The following is a 13262-nucleotide window of genomic DNA, read 5'->3' on the forward strand; positions in this document are numbered from 1 at the left end:
CATTGTGTATATGTACCACATTTTCTTTATCCATTCTTTGGTTGAGAGGCATCTAGGTGGCTTCCAGGTTCTGTCTACTACAAATAATGCTGCTATGAACATAGTTGAGGAAGCGTCTTTTTGGTATGACTGAGGATTCCTTGGGTATATTCCCAAGAGTAATATAGCTGGGTCTTGAGGTAGATTGATTCCCAATTTTCTGAGAAGTTGCAATACTGATATCCAGAGTGGCTATACAAGTTTGCACTCCCATTCCCAGTGGAGGAGTATTCCCCTTGCTCCACATCCTCTCCAACATAAGCTGTCATCAGTGTTTTTGATCTTAGCCATTCCGACAGGTGTAAGATCTTATCTCAGAGTCATTTTGATTTGCATTTCCCTCATGACTAAGGATGTTAAGCAATTCCTTAAATGTCTTTTGGTCATTTGGGATTCTTCTCTTGAGAATTCTCTGTTTAAATCTGTAGCCCATTGTTTAATTGGATTGTTTGATATTTTGCTGTCTAGCTTTTTGAGTTCTTTACATATTTTGGAGATCAACCCTCTTTCAGATGTGGGTTTGGTGAAGATATTTTCCCGTTCTGTAGGCATTATTTTGTCTTATTTACTGTGTCCTTTGCCTTATAGAAGCTTCACAGTACTGTGGGATGTCTTTCTCCATGCTGTGAATATGTGTGGCTCCCACTGGATAATAAATAAAGCTGTTTTGGCCTAAGGCAAGAAAGCTTGCATTCAGACAGGAAATCCAAGCAGAGATACAGACCGAAGGGCAGAGTCGGGAAAGACCCCAGCCACTGCCAAAGAAGCAACAAGATGCCAGCAGACCAGTAAAGACATGGCCACAGGGCAACATATAGATTAATGGGTTAATTTAAGATGAAAGAGTTAGCTAGCCAGAATCTGAATCCATAGGCCATGCAGTTTGTATTTATATAAGCCTCTGTGTAATTATTTAGTAAGTGGCTGTGGGACTGTGGGTGGGAGAGATTTGTCCAGACTGTGGGGCTGGACAGGACTGAGAAAGTTCCATCTATATCTCAGTTTCAGGTCTCATTTATTAATTGTTGCTCTCAGTGTCTATGCTACTGGTGTTATATTTAGGAAGTGGTCTCCTGTGCCAATGTGTTCTAGGCTACTTCTTATTTTCTCCTCTATCAGGTTCAGTGTAGCTAGATTTATGTTGAGATCTTTGATCCACTTTGATTTGAGCTTTGTGCATGCTGATAATATTGATATATTTGCAATCTTCTACATGTTGACATCCAGTTATGCCAGCACCATTTGTTGAAGATGCTTTCTATTTTCCATTTTGGCTTCTTTGACAAAATAAGATGTTCATAGGTGTGTGGATTAATGTCAGAATCTTCAATTTGATTCCATTGGTCCATATGTCAATTTTTATGCCAATACTAAGCTGTTTTTATTACTATATCTCTATAGTAGAGTTTGAAGCTAGGGTTGGTGATGGCTAAAAAAGTTGCTTTATTGTAAATGATTGTATTGTTCAAATCTTAGATGGTCTTGTAATAGAAAACCCAGAGCCAGATACCAGGGTGAAAGCTGAAAGACAGGAGCATCCAGCCACTAGTTATTACCTCTAGGAAATCCTCAGCCTAAGAGGGTGAATTCCTAGTTTCTCAAACTTTATATACCTTTTTTCTGTCCAGACATCACTTCCTGGAATGAAAGGTGCATATGTTTCCCAGTACTGGGATTAAAGGTGTGTGCTACTACTGCCTAGCTCTGTTTGCAGTGTGGCCTTGAACTCACAGAGACCCAGACAGATCTCTGCCTCCTGAGTGAGAGGATTAAGGGTGTGTGCCACCAGTGCCTGACCTCTATGTCTAAACTAGTGGCTGGCTCTGTCCTCTGATTTTCATACAAGTTTATTAGTGTACACAATATATCACTACATTTCTCCTTTTTTGTCTTAAATAATAAAAGAAAGTTATGACTAATATAAGAAAAACTATATACAGTAAGTACAATAAATATATATATAATATATATAGTCAAGAATTACATTAACAATGTTCAGTCCATTTACATTGGACAAATTCAGAGAAAATATTCCATTATTTATTCTATTTTTGTGAGTCCAAAATGTACCTAATTCACTTTCTATCCTAAATTGTATTACCAGCCAAAAATATCTTTTGATGTCTTTCAATCATATATACTTTATACCTTTTCATTCAGTGTGTTTCTTTTCTAAATTTGTTGACAAGAAAAACTATAACTATTTAATCTTCAACTCCCTCAGAGATCAGAGGAGGAAATAATATTACCTAATTAACCAAGAGTGCAAACAAGCAACTTCCAAAAACAGTGTGAGAAATGACAGAAACAGCTGGCTGCCTGGACAGTCACCCAAGGTTTCTCTGCAATGTTGGGGCATCCATCTTTAGCATACAGGCTAAGAATATCTTAAAGACTTTTCTGTGTGGTGGGATTTTCTGAAGCACTGTCCTATTTTGTCTTGGCAAGGTGCAGCAATCCTTTCATTTGTGTCCTGCTTGTCCATTTTAGACAGTGGACTGTCAGCAGTCAATGTAAGGGTACTTTCTTGCCCAGTGGCTAAATTGCCACAAAGGTAGTAAACTCCATAAGGAGTTTCTTCAATGCCCATCATCTTCTCTGAAAAAGATTGATGTTGCCCAGAGCAAACATGTCTCACTGTCATAAGAAAAGAAAAAAGTATGTTATTAAGACATCTTAAGTATAAACATAATTTGTATACAATATACAAAATTCCAATCCAATGTAAAATATTTAAAAGTATTAGTGGTTTTTTAAAAGTAGATTCAATAATCTACCTTTTTATCTTACATCTATATCCTCCTCCTTTCCTTTTCAGAGTAGACTCAATAATCTACCCTTTTATCCTATCATTTCTATATTTTTTAAGAGTAAATTCAAATAATTGATATCCTCTTTTTTCTTTTCTTTGTCTTGTTTTTTCAAACAAGAACCCTAAATTTAGTATCCTTTGTTTAGTCTTTTTCCTGACCGTTAACAATAACAACTTGTAACTAACAACCCTAAACAATGACAATTTTGCACCTATTGAAAGACCAAAATCACCCATCCCACCTTTTGGGAATGTGGGTGTCATGTTCATAAAACTACTTCCTGCTGTCTGGGAGCAAAGGCATCTTTAGGAGATCCTGAAAAGAAAATTTTTGGGTTACTTGTCAAGTCCTGGGAGAGGTAGCTGTATCATTTGTTGTCCAGTCTCTGCATAATGGGAAAATGCAGGGCTTGTCTCAAGTCCTTGCTCAAGTAGTCTGTGGGGTTGAATCATCTCAGCTAGCCATCTTGAAATTGTTCTGAGCAGTTTGTAGTCCAAAGCTAATCTTTGGGTGGTATTTGTCAGCTTGGTGGTATTATCATCGTCCTGATGAAAGTGTCATTTTGGGACCCATCATCTTTTTGGAGACTTCAAATTTGCTGTTAGTGCTGGTCATGATTCCCTGAAGAAAATTGGTAGAGACTCAAACATGAAAACATGTACAGGCAGATAGATGAGCCTTTTTTCTAGAATTAGTTAGTACTCTATATGACCATTAATATCATGACAGAAGTTTAAACCTTTTGTTGGTAAACCTGTTGTAAAAGACATTTGAACAGGAGAAGGATTAGTCAAAAATTTAGTCTCAAGGACATGGTGGGACCCTAGTCATATTTATTGTTCCAATCAAAGTCTTTCTGATGAAGCATTAGCAAACTTGTAGGGGATAAGGCAAATTGCTTGATATCTAGGGTTGAATGCCAGTAGTGACATGACCTTTACTAATGCTGCACTAGTGGAGCAAATCATACATTACCCCTCTGAAGCGTCTTCTTTAGCCAACATCTCTTGGTCCATTGCCAGACACATCTCTGGAAAGTATCCATATTGGCGGGGTGGTATTCTGTGGTAAATTGCAAGCATACCCTCACCCCTCGGTTAATAGGGGAGCAGGGGTTTTCCATTGAAATGTGATGGGACCCCTCCAATGAACCAAGGGCAATGGTGTCTCCTGAGGCAGGTAAATAAGCATGTTGTCCAATTTTGGCCTGTATAACAGGGTTAGCATATGGTCCTTTGACCGTGAGCATCTCAAAAGAAACAGTGATGTACTGTATATTAAAATGAGCCTGGGCCTTGGCCTGGTCATCATAGGCAGCATGCTAGTCAAAGAAGACTGCAGGTGCCAACACAGCCCTCATCAAATGGTGCCAGTCATAATAAGTCTATAAATGGATTGCCCATTGCCATAGGACTTTATGAAAATAAGGCAAGTCAGAACCTGAATCATTAGCAGCCTTATGGACCAAAGACAGGTCTGCCAGAAGGGTAGGTATCCATGGATGGTTGGTCACACTGAGGTCCACATTAACTGGAAATTCCATGGTGGGCATGTGCGGCACCACAGGTGGAATACACTGGGAGGCATGCAGAGTAGCTGTCTTGGTGGCAGGCAGACATCCAGTCAAATCACTCTATGGAAACTGCAATGGGGTGTAGCCACTTGAAGCATTAGGGGAGCAGAGAGAGGGGCTGCTGGTGTAGGCTTGGGTGATGCTGCAATCATTTCTTCTCTCTTTCTATTCCTTTCCTTTACTTTATACCTATTCTCATCCATATCCTTGTCAGCAGAGGCAGAGGAAATATCAATCATGGATGGAATAAAGGTGATAGGTAAGTTGGTGTTACATTGTTCCTGAAAGTGCTTATCGTGGGCCTTAATGACCTCCTCAGTAGAGGAGAACTTTAGGCCAGCTATTATAGCTAACAAAATGGGTATAAAAAAACAATTGGAGGGTTACTGCCAAGGCCACTTCCCCTTTTCTGGCCAGGATCAGAACTCTTATCCAAAGATCAGGTTCCCACATGTTCTCTGAAGGAGCAGCAAGTACTCTTAACTGCTGAGTCTGCTCTCCAGACATCACAATCCACATATATGCATGCATGCACACACACACACAAAAAAAACCCCTAAAAATAGACCATGGCTCCATTTCCTAAGTGTCCATTCCTTATAAGGAACTGCCAGGCGAGCCTTAACAAAAGTATGTGCCACCCTACCATATAGTCAGATTTATAAATAGATAAATAACAAGAAGAAAGTGGGGTCCCAGAATTTATCTGCCAAAGGGACCAAAATCACACAATGTTGAGGGGCCTACTCACTGAAATACACAACTCAGGGGGGCATACAACCAGCACTATGTGTGAGGAAATGGAGACAAAGAGGTCCTATTCAGTTATCAGATGTGGCAGGGTCCTGTGCTGTTGTTCCCTTTGGGGGTATGGGGCAAGTAGGTGCAGAGTCAGTGACAGACTCTGGGAGGAAGTTGAAATAACAAGCTCAGTTTATTCAGGAAGCAAGCCTTATATACCCTCCATCCCGCTCCACGTGAAGGTCTGATGAATATGCATCTGCTAGTATGACATGGCTGCCTCTCATTGGTCCAGATCATCTCCAGATCATATCTCAGCTTCTGTTGCTAAGGCCCTTAGGCAGACACAGGTTGGCCCTCAGAAAGTATCCTATTACTGGTTTGGGCTAGCTGGCTTTCAGGCCTGTTAGGGCTGAGTCATCCCACAGTCCCCAGTGTAATACATATCCTGGTTTACATTCCAAGGTCAGCACATCTTTAAAGTATACAGGCTGATTTAATTCTGTAGTTTTTCTATTATCCAATGTCTCTCTGTAGTTGTTGTTCCTTTCTCATTAGCATTGAGAAAATTCAAAGTTGTAGACCATTATATAATCTATTTCGGGGGGGGGCTTATTACCCCTTTCTGTTTATTTAGCATATCTCTTTGAGTTCAATTTGATCATTCTTTATTTTAATTAATAAATTTATTTTATTAAGGGATTTTCTATTTGTATTACATATCAACCATGGATTCCCCCTGTCCCATCCCCAACTCTTGTCCCCCAACCCACCCCTCATTCACACCTCCTCCAAGGCAAGGTCTCCCTTGGGGAGTCAGCAGAGCCTGGTATATTGAAATGATGCAGGTCCAAGCCCCTCCTTCCTGCACCAAGGCTAAGCAAAGTGTCTCAGCATATCACTAGGTTCCAAAAAGCCAGCTCATACACTAAGGACAGGCCCTGGTCTCACTGCCTGGGGGACCCCTAAACAGTTCAAGCTAAACAACTGTCTCACTTATCCAGAGGGCCTATCCAGTACCATGGGGGCTCCTCAGCTATTGGTTCACAGTTCATGTGTTTCCACTAGTTTGGCTAGTTGTTTCTATACCTTTTCCAATCATGGTCTCAATATCTCTGTCTCATATAATCCCTCCTCTCTCTCCTCGATTGAAATCCTGGAGCTCTGCTTGAGGCTTGGTCATGGATCTGTGCAACTGCTTTCATCAGTTACTGGATGAGAGTTCTATCATGACAGTTAGGGTGTTTGGCCATCCAATAATCAGAGTAGGTCAGCTCAGTCACCCTCTCGACCATTGCCAGTAGTCTATGGTGGAGTCATTTTTGTGGATTCCTGGGGACCTCCCTAGCACTCTGCTTCTCCCTATTCCCATGGTGTCTTCATTTATCATGGTATCTCTTTCCTTGTTCTCCCACTCTGTTCCAAATCCAGCTAGGACCTCCCACTCCCCTAAGCTCTCTTTTCCCCATTGCTTGCCCTCCTTTACACCCCCCCTTACCCCTAGTTTGCTCTTGTAGGTCCCATTCATTTCTCCATCTCTGTATGATTCCTGTGTCTTTCCTAGCACCCTCTTTACTAGCTAGCCTCCCTGGAGCTGTGAGTTGCAGTCTGGTTATCCTTTGCTTTACATCTATTATCCACTTATGAATGAGTACATACCACATTTGTCCTTGTGAATCTCGGTTACCTCACTCAGGATGATATTTTCTAGTTCCTTCCATTTGTCTGCAAACCTCATTATGTCCTTGTATTTCTCTGCTGAGTAGTACACCATTGTGTATATGTACCACATTTTCATTATCCATTCTTCAGTTGAAGGGCATCTAGATTGTTTCCAGGTTTTGGCTATTACAAATAATGCTGCTATGAACATAGTTGAGCATGTGTCCTTGTGATATGATTGAGCATTCCTTGGGTATATGACCAAGAATGGTGGAGCTGGGTTTTGAGGGAGATTGATTTCCAATTTTCTGAGACATCACCATACTTATTTCCAAAGTGGCTGTACAAGTTTGAATTCTCACTAACAGTGTAAGGGTGTTCCCCTTGCTCTACATCCTCTCCAACATAAGCTGTCTTCAGTGTTTTTGTTCTTAGCTATTCTGACTGGTGTAAGGTGGTATCTCAGAGTCATTTTGATTTGCATTTCCCAGATGACTAAGGATATTAAGCAATTACTTAAATATCTTTCAGCCATTTGAACTTCTTCTGTTGAGATTCTCTGTTTAACTCTATAGCCCAGTTTTTAATTGAATTGTTAGGTATTTTGATGTCTAGTTTCTTAAGTTCTTTATATATTCTGGAGATCAGCCCTCTGTCAGATGTGGGGTTGGTGAAGATCTTTTCACATTCTGTAGGCTGTTGTTTTGTCTTACTGACCATGTCCTTTGCCCTACAAAAGATCCTCAGTTTCAAGAGGTCCCATTTATTAACTGTTGTTCTCAGTGTCTGTGCTACTGGTGTTGTATTTAGGAAGTAGTCTCTGGTGCCAATGCATTAAATACTACTTCCTACTTTCTCTTCTATCAGGTTCAGAGTAACTGGACTTATGTACAGGGCTTTCATCCACTTGGACTTAAGTTTTGTGCATGGTGGCAGATGTGGATCTATTTGCAATCTTCTACATGTTGACACCCAGTTATGCCAGCACCATTTGTTGAAGATGCTTTTTTTTCTCCATTGTACAGTTTTGGTTTCTTTGTAAAAAATTAGGTGTTCATGCATGTGTGGATTAATGTCAGGGTCTTCAGTTCGATTCCATTGGTCCCCATGTCAGTTTTGATGCCAGTACCAAGCTGTTTTTATTACTATAGCTCTATAGTAGAGCTTGAGGTCAGGGATCATGATTCCTCCCAAGGTTATTTTATTGTAAATGATTCTTTTGGCTATCCTGTTTTTTTTTCCCTGTGAAGTTGAGTATTGTTCTTTCCAGGTCTGTGAATAATTGTGTTGGGATTTTGATGGGGATTGCATTGAATCTATAGATTGCTTTCTGTAAGATTGCCATTTTTACTATGTTAATCCTACCTATCCATGGGCATGGGAGATCTTTCCATTTTCTGATATCTTCTTCAATTTCTTTCTTCAGGGACTTAAAGTTCTTCTTACACAGGTCTTTCACTTGCTTACTTAGAGTTACCCTAATGTATTTTATATAATTTATGGCTATTTTAAAGGATGGTGTTTCTCTGATTTCATTCTCAGGCCATTTGTCATTTGTATATAGGAGAGCTACTGACTTTTTGAGTTAATTTTGTATCCTGCCACCTAACTGAAGGTGTTTATCAGCAGTAAGAGTTCCTTGGTTGAATTTTTGGGGTAACTTATGTATACTATCATGTCATCAGCAAACAGTGAAAGTTTGATTTCTTCCTTTCCAATTTATATCCCCTTGATCTCCTTTTGTTATCTTATTCCTCTAGCTAGAACTTCAAGTATTATATTGAATAAATATGGGGAGAGCAGACAGCCTTGTCTTGTTCTTGATTTTAGTGGAATCACTTTAAGTTTCTCTCCATTTACTTTGATGTTGGCTGTTGGCTTGCTATAAATTGCCTTTATTAATTTTAGGTATGTTCTCTGTATTTCTGATCTCTCCAAGACCTTTATCATGAAGGGGTGTTAGATTTTGTCAAAGGCCTTTTCAGCATCTAATGAAATGATCATGTTTTTTTTTTCTTTCAATTTGTTTTAGTGGTGTATTACATTGACAGACTTTTGTATGTTGAACCACTCTTGCATCCCTGGGATGAAGCCTACTTGATCATGGTGGATAATTGTTTTGATGTATTCTTAGTGTCTGTTTGCCAATATTTTATTAAGTATTTTGGGTCAATGTTCATGAGGGAGATTGGTGTGTAATTCTCTTTCTTTGTTGGGTCTTTGTTTGGCTTGGCAATCAGAGTAACTGTAGCCTCATAGAAGGAGTTTGGTAAGTTCCTTCTGTTTCTATTGTGTGGAACAATTTAGAGAGTATTGGTATTATCTCTTCTTTGAAGATCTGATAGAATTTTGTGTTGAAACCTGGGCTCTTTTTGATTGGGAGACTTTTAGTGACTGTTTCTATTCCTTAGGGGTTATTGGTCTATTTAAATAGTTTATCAGGTCTTGATTTAACTTAGTTATGTGGTACATATCCAGAAAATTGTCCATTTCTTTTAGATTTACCAATTTTGTGGAGTAGATTTTTTTGAAGTATGACCTGTTTATCTCTGGATTTCCCCATTGTCAGTTGTTATATCTCCCTTTTCATTTCTGATTTTACTAATTTGGATGCTCTCTCTCTGCCGTTTGGTTAGACTGGATAAGGGCTTGTCTATCTTGTTGATTTTCTCAAAGAATCAAATTCTTGTTTCATTGATTCTTTGTATTGTTCTCTTTGCTTCTATTTTATTGATTTCAGCTCTCAATCTGATTATTTCCTAGCATCTATTCCTCCTGGGTGACTTTGCTTCTTCTTTTTCTAGAGCTTTAAGGTATGCTGTTAAGTCACTAGTGTGAGATTTCTCCATCTTCTTTATGTGGGCATTTAGTGCTATGAATTTTCCTTTTAGCATTGCTTTCATAGTATCCCACAGGTTTAGATATGTAGTATATTCAGTTTAATTGATCTCTAGGAAGTCTTTAATTTCTTTATTTCTTCCTTGACTCACTGGTGATTCAGTTGAGCATTATTCAATTTCCATGAGATTGTAGGCTTTTTGAAATTTTTGTTGTTGTTGAAATCTAAGTTTAAACCATTTTGATCTGATAGAATACAGGAGGTTATTCCAAATTTTTTTGTATCTGATGAGATTTGCTTTGTGACCAAGTATGTGGTTGATTTTAGACAAGATTCCATGAGGTGCTGAAAAAAAGGTATTTTTTTTTGTTAGGTTTAAGGTGGAAACTCGAGCCATTGGGCACCATTTGTAGCTGGAGACTTTTTCTCCAGCTCCCACTGCCAAGTTCTGCCAGTCCCGGAGCCCACTTATAAAATAAACACACAGGCTCTTACATTATTTAAACTGCTTGGCCATTAGTTCAGGCCTATCATTGTCTAGCTCTCACTCTTATATTCAGCCCATTTCTATTAATCTTTACTTTGCCACGTGGCTCGTGGCTTACCGGTACTTTACATCTTCCTTGTCTTGGCGGTGGCTCCAACCAGTCCCCCTTTCCTTCCTCTTCCTCATCCTCTGGTAGCTCCAGGCCTTCCTTAATCATGGAGACTAGGCTCTTTCCATCAAACTCCTTGAGCTGCTGCACGAAGTACTCGTCAATAGGCTCAGTCATGTACACCACCTCAAAGCCCCACTTCCACACACGCTCCACAAATGCAGAGTTGGCCACCTCCTCTCTGCTCTCACAAGTGATATAGTTGATATAGTAGATGGACTTCTGTATTTCCTTCATGTGAGACACATACTCTGACAGAGAAGTCATCTCATCTCCAGACTGAGAGGTGTGATAGCGGAGCAGCTCAGAGAGGCGCCGATGGTTTTTGGAGTCTTTGTGGATTCCAAGCTTTAGATTCTTGGAGAAGGCCTCATAAAATTTCTTGTAGTTCTCTTTGTCTTCAGCCAACTCAGAGAAGAGCTCAAGGCACTTCTTCACAATGTTTTTGCAGATGACTTTCAGGATCTTGCTCTGCTGGAGCATTTCTCGGGAGCTGTTCAGGGGCAGGTCCTCAGAGTCAACTACACCACAGATAAAGTTGAGGTACTCAGGTATCAGCTCATCACAGCTGTCCGTGATGAACACATGATACACACACAGTTTGATGTTGTTCTTCTTGTTCTAAAAAAAGTCAAAGGGAGTTTGTCATGGAATGAAGAGCAATGCCCTGATTTCCAACTGACCTTCTACAGAGAAGTGCTTGACTGCCAAGTGGTCCTCCCAATCATTGGTAAGGCCCTTATAGAATTCCCTATATTCCTCTTGAGTGATGTCATCAGGATTCCTGGTCCAAATGGGCTTAGTCTTGTTCAGGTCCTCCTGATCAATGTACTTCTTGATCTTCTTCATTTTCTTCTTCTTACCTTACCACTGTCATCCTCCTCATCTGATCCCACGTCTTCAATCTTAGGCTTCTCCTCATCATCCTTATCTTCTTCCTCTTTCTCACCCTTCTCTTCCTATGCCTCATTATCACTGATCTCCTTCTCACATTCCTTCTCCAAGTAGAGGGTAATGGGATAGCTTATGAACTGTAAGTGTTTCTTCACCACTTCCTTGACCTTCCTTTCCTCTAAGTATTTTGTCTAGTCTTCTTTGAGATGAAGGATCACTTTGGTACCCCATGGGCTAACCATGGTCTGCATGAACTGTGAAGGATTCACCAGCAGAGGACTCCCAGGCATACTGCTCATCATCATTGTGCTTTTTGATCACAACCACCTTCTCTGCCACTAGACAGGCAGAGTAAAATCCAACTCCAAACTGCCCAATCATGGAGATGTACACACCAGCCTGGAGCACCACCATGAATGCCTTTGTGCCAGACTTAGCAATGGTTCCCAAATTATTTATGAGATCAGCCTTGGTCATGCCAATGCCTGTGTCAACCAAAGTCAGTGTTCACTCTTGAGAGTTGGTGATGATGTCAATTTTCAGCTCTTTACCACTGTCCAACTTGGAAGGGTCTGTCAGTCTCTCATAGCGAATTTTGTCCAAGGCATCAGAAGCATTAGAGATCAACTTTCAAAGGAATATTTCCTTGTTGTAATAGAAAGTATTGATGATGAGGGACATGAGCTGAGCAATTTGTGCCTGAAAGGCAAAGGTCTCCACCTCTTTCTCTCCATGGTGCACTTCCTCAGGCATCTTGATGGGAAAGCCAAGTGGTAGCACAGAGCACAGTGGGCACGGACCACGTCCGACTTGAACGCCAAGCCTAGGCTGTGCGGGGGTGACTCAAGAGCACTAACTTGCTTCTTAAGACCATTTGATTGGAAAGACTTTTCCCAACATTTTATTCTGAGGTAGTGTCTGTCTTTAAATTTTAGGTGTGTTTCTTGTATGCAGCAAAGAGATGGGTCCTGCTTTTGTATCCATTCTGTTAGCCTGTGTCTTCATATAGGTGAATTAAGTCCATTGATACTAAGGGATATTAATGACCAGTGATTGTTAGTTCCTGTTATCTTTTGGTGGTAGTGTGTGTATATTTCTCTTCTATGGTGACTGAACGTTTTGCTGGGTATATTAGTCTAGGTTGGCATCCATGGTCTCTTAGTGTCTGCATTACATCTGTCCAGGTCCTTCTGGCTTTCAAAGTCTCCATTGAGAAGTCAGGTGTTATCCTGATGGGTTTGCCTTTGTAAGTCACTTGGCCTTTTTCCTTTGCTGCTCTTAATATTCTTTCTTTATTATGTAGGTTTAGTTGTATAATTATTATGTGGCAAGGGGACTTTGGGGGGGTCTAGTCTGTTTGGTGTTCTATAGACTTCTTGTATCTTCATAGATATTTACTTCTTTAAGTTGGGAAAGTTTTCTTCTACGATCTTGTTGAATATATTTTCTGTGCCTTTGAGTTGGTATTCTTCTCCTTCTTCTATCTCTATTATTCTTTGTTTTGGCCTTTTCATGGTGTTCCAGATTTCCTGGACATTTTGTGTTATAACTTCTTTGGCTTTTGTATTTTCTTTGATTGATGAATCTATTTCCTCTATTGTATCCTCTACACCAGAGATCCTCTCTTCTATCTCTTGTATTCTGTTGGTTATGTTTGCATCTGTGTTTCATGTTCTTTTACTCAGATTTTCTATTTCCAGAATTTCCTCTGTGTCTTCTTCATTGTTTCTATTTCTTTTTCCAGGTCTTGAACTGTTTCCCTCACCAGTTTAATTGCTTTTCCATGGTTTTCTTGGCTTTCTTTAGGGATTTATTGATTTCTTCCAATTTTTTATTTGTCTTTCCCTCTATTTATTTATTGATTTCTTCCAATTTTTTGTTTGTCATTTCCTCAATTTTATTTTTCATTTTATTTTTCGTGAAAGGCCTTTAGCATCTCCATGATACTATTCTTAAGGTTGCTTTCTTCTGCTTCTTCTACATTTTGATGTTCAGGTCTTGTTGTTGGAGGAGGGCTAGGTTTTGGTGATGCCATATTGCTTTTT

General features: G+C 39.9%; 1 pseudogene; it reads right to left on the bottom strand.

Annotated features, from left to right (window-relative positions):
* Positions 1–10326: 10326 nt before the first annotated feature.
* LOC131900220 (heat shock protein HSP 90-beta-like) lies at positions 10327–11970 on the bottom strand (annotated as a pseudogene).
* Positions 11971–13262: the final 1292 nt, after the last annotated feature.

This window comes from Peromyscus eremicus, chromosome X, assembly GCF_949786415.1.
Source record: "Peromyscus eremicus chromosome X, PerEre_H2_v1, whole genome shotgun sequence".
Taxonomy (NCBI): Eukaryota; Metazoa; Chordata; class Mammalia; order Rodentia; family Cricetidae; genus Peromyscus; species Peromyscus eremicus.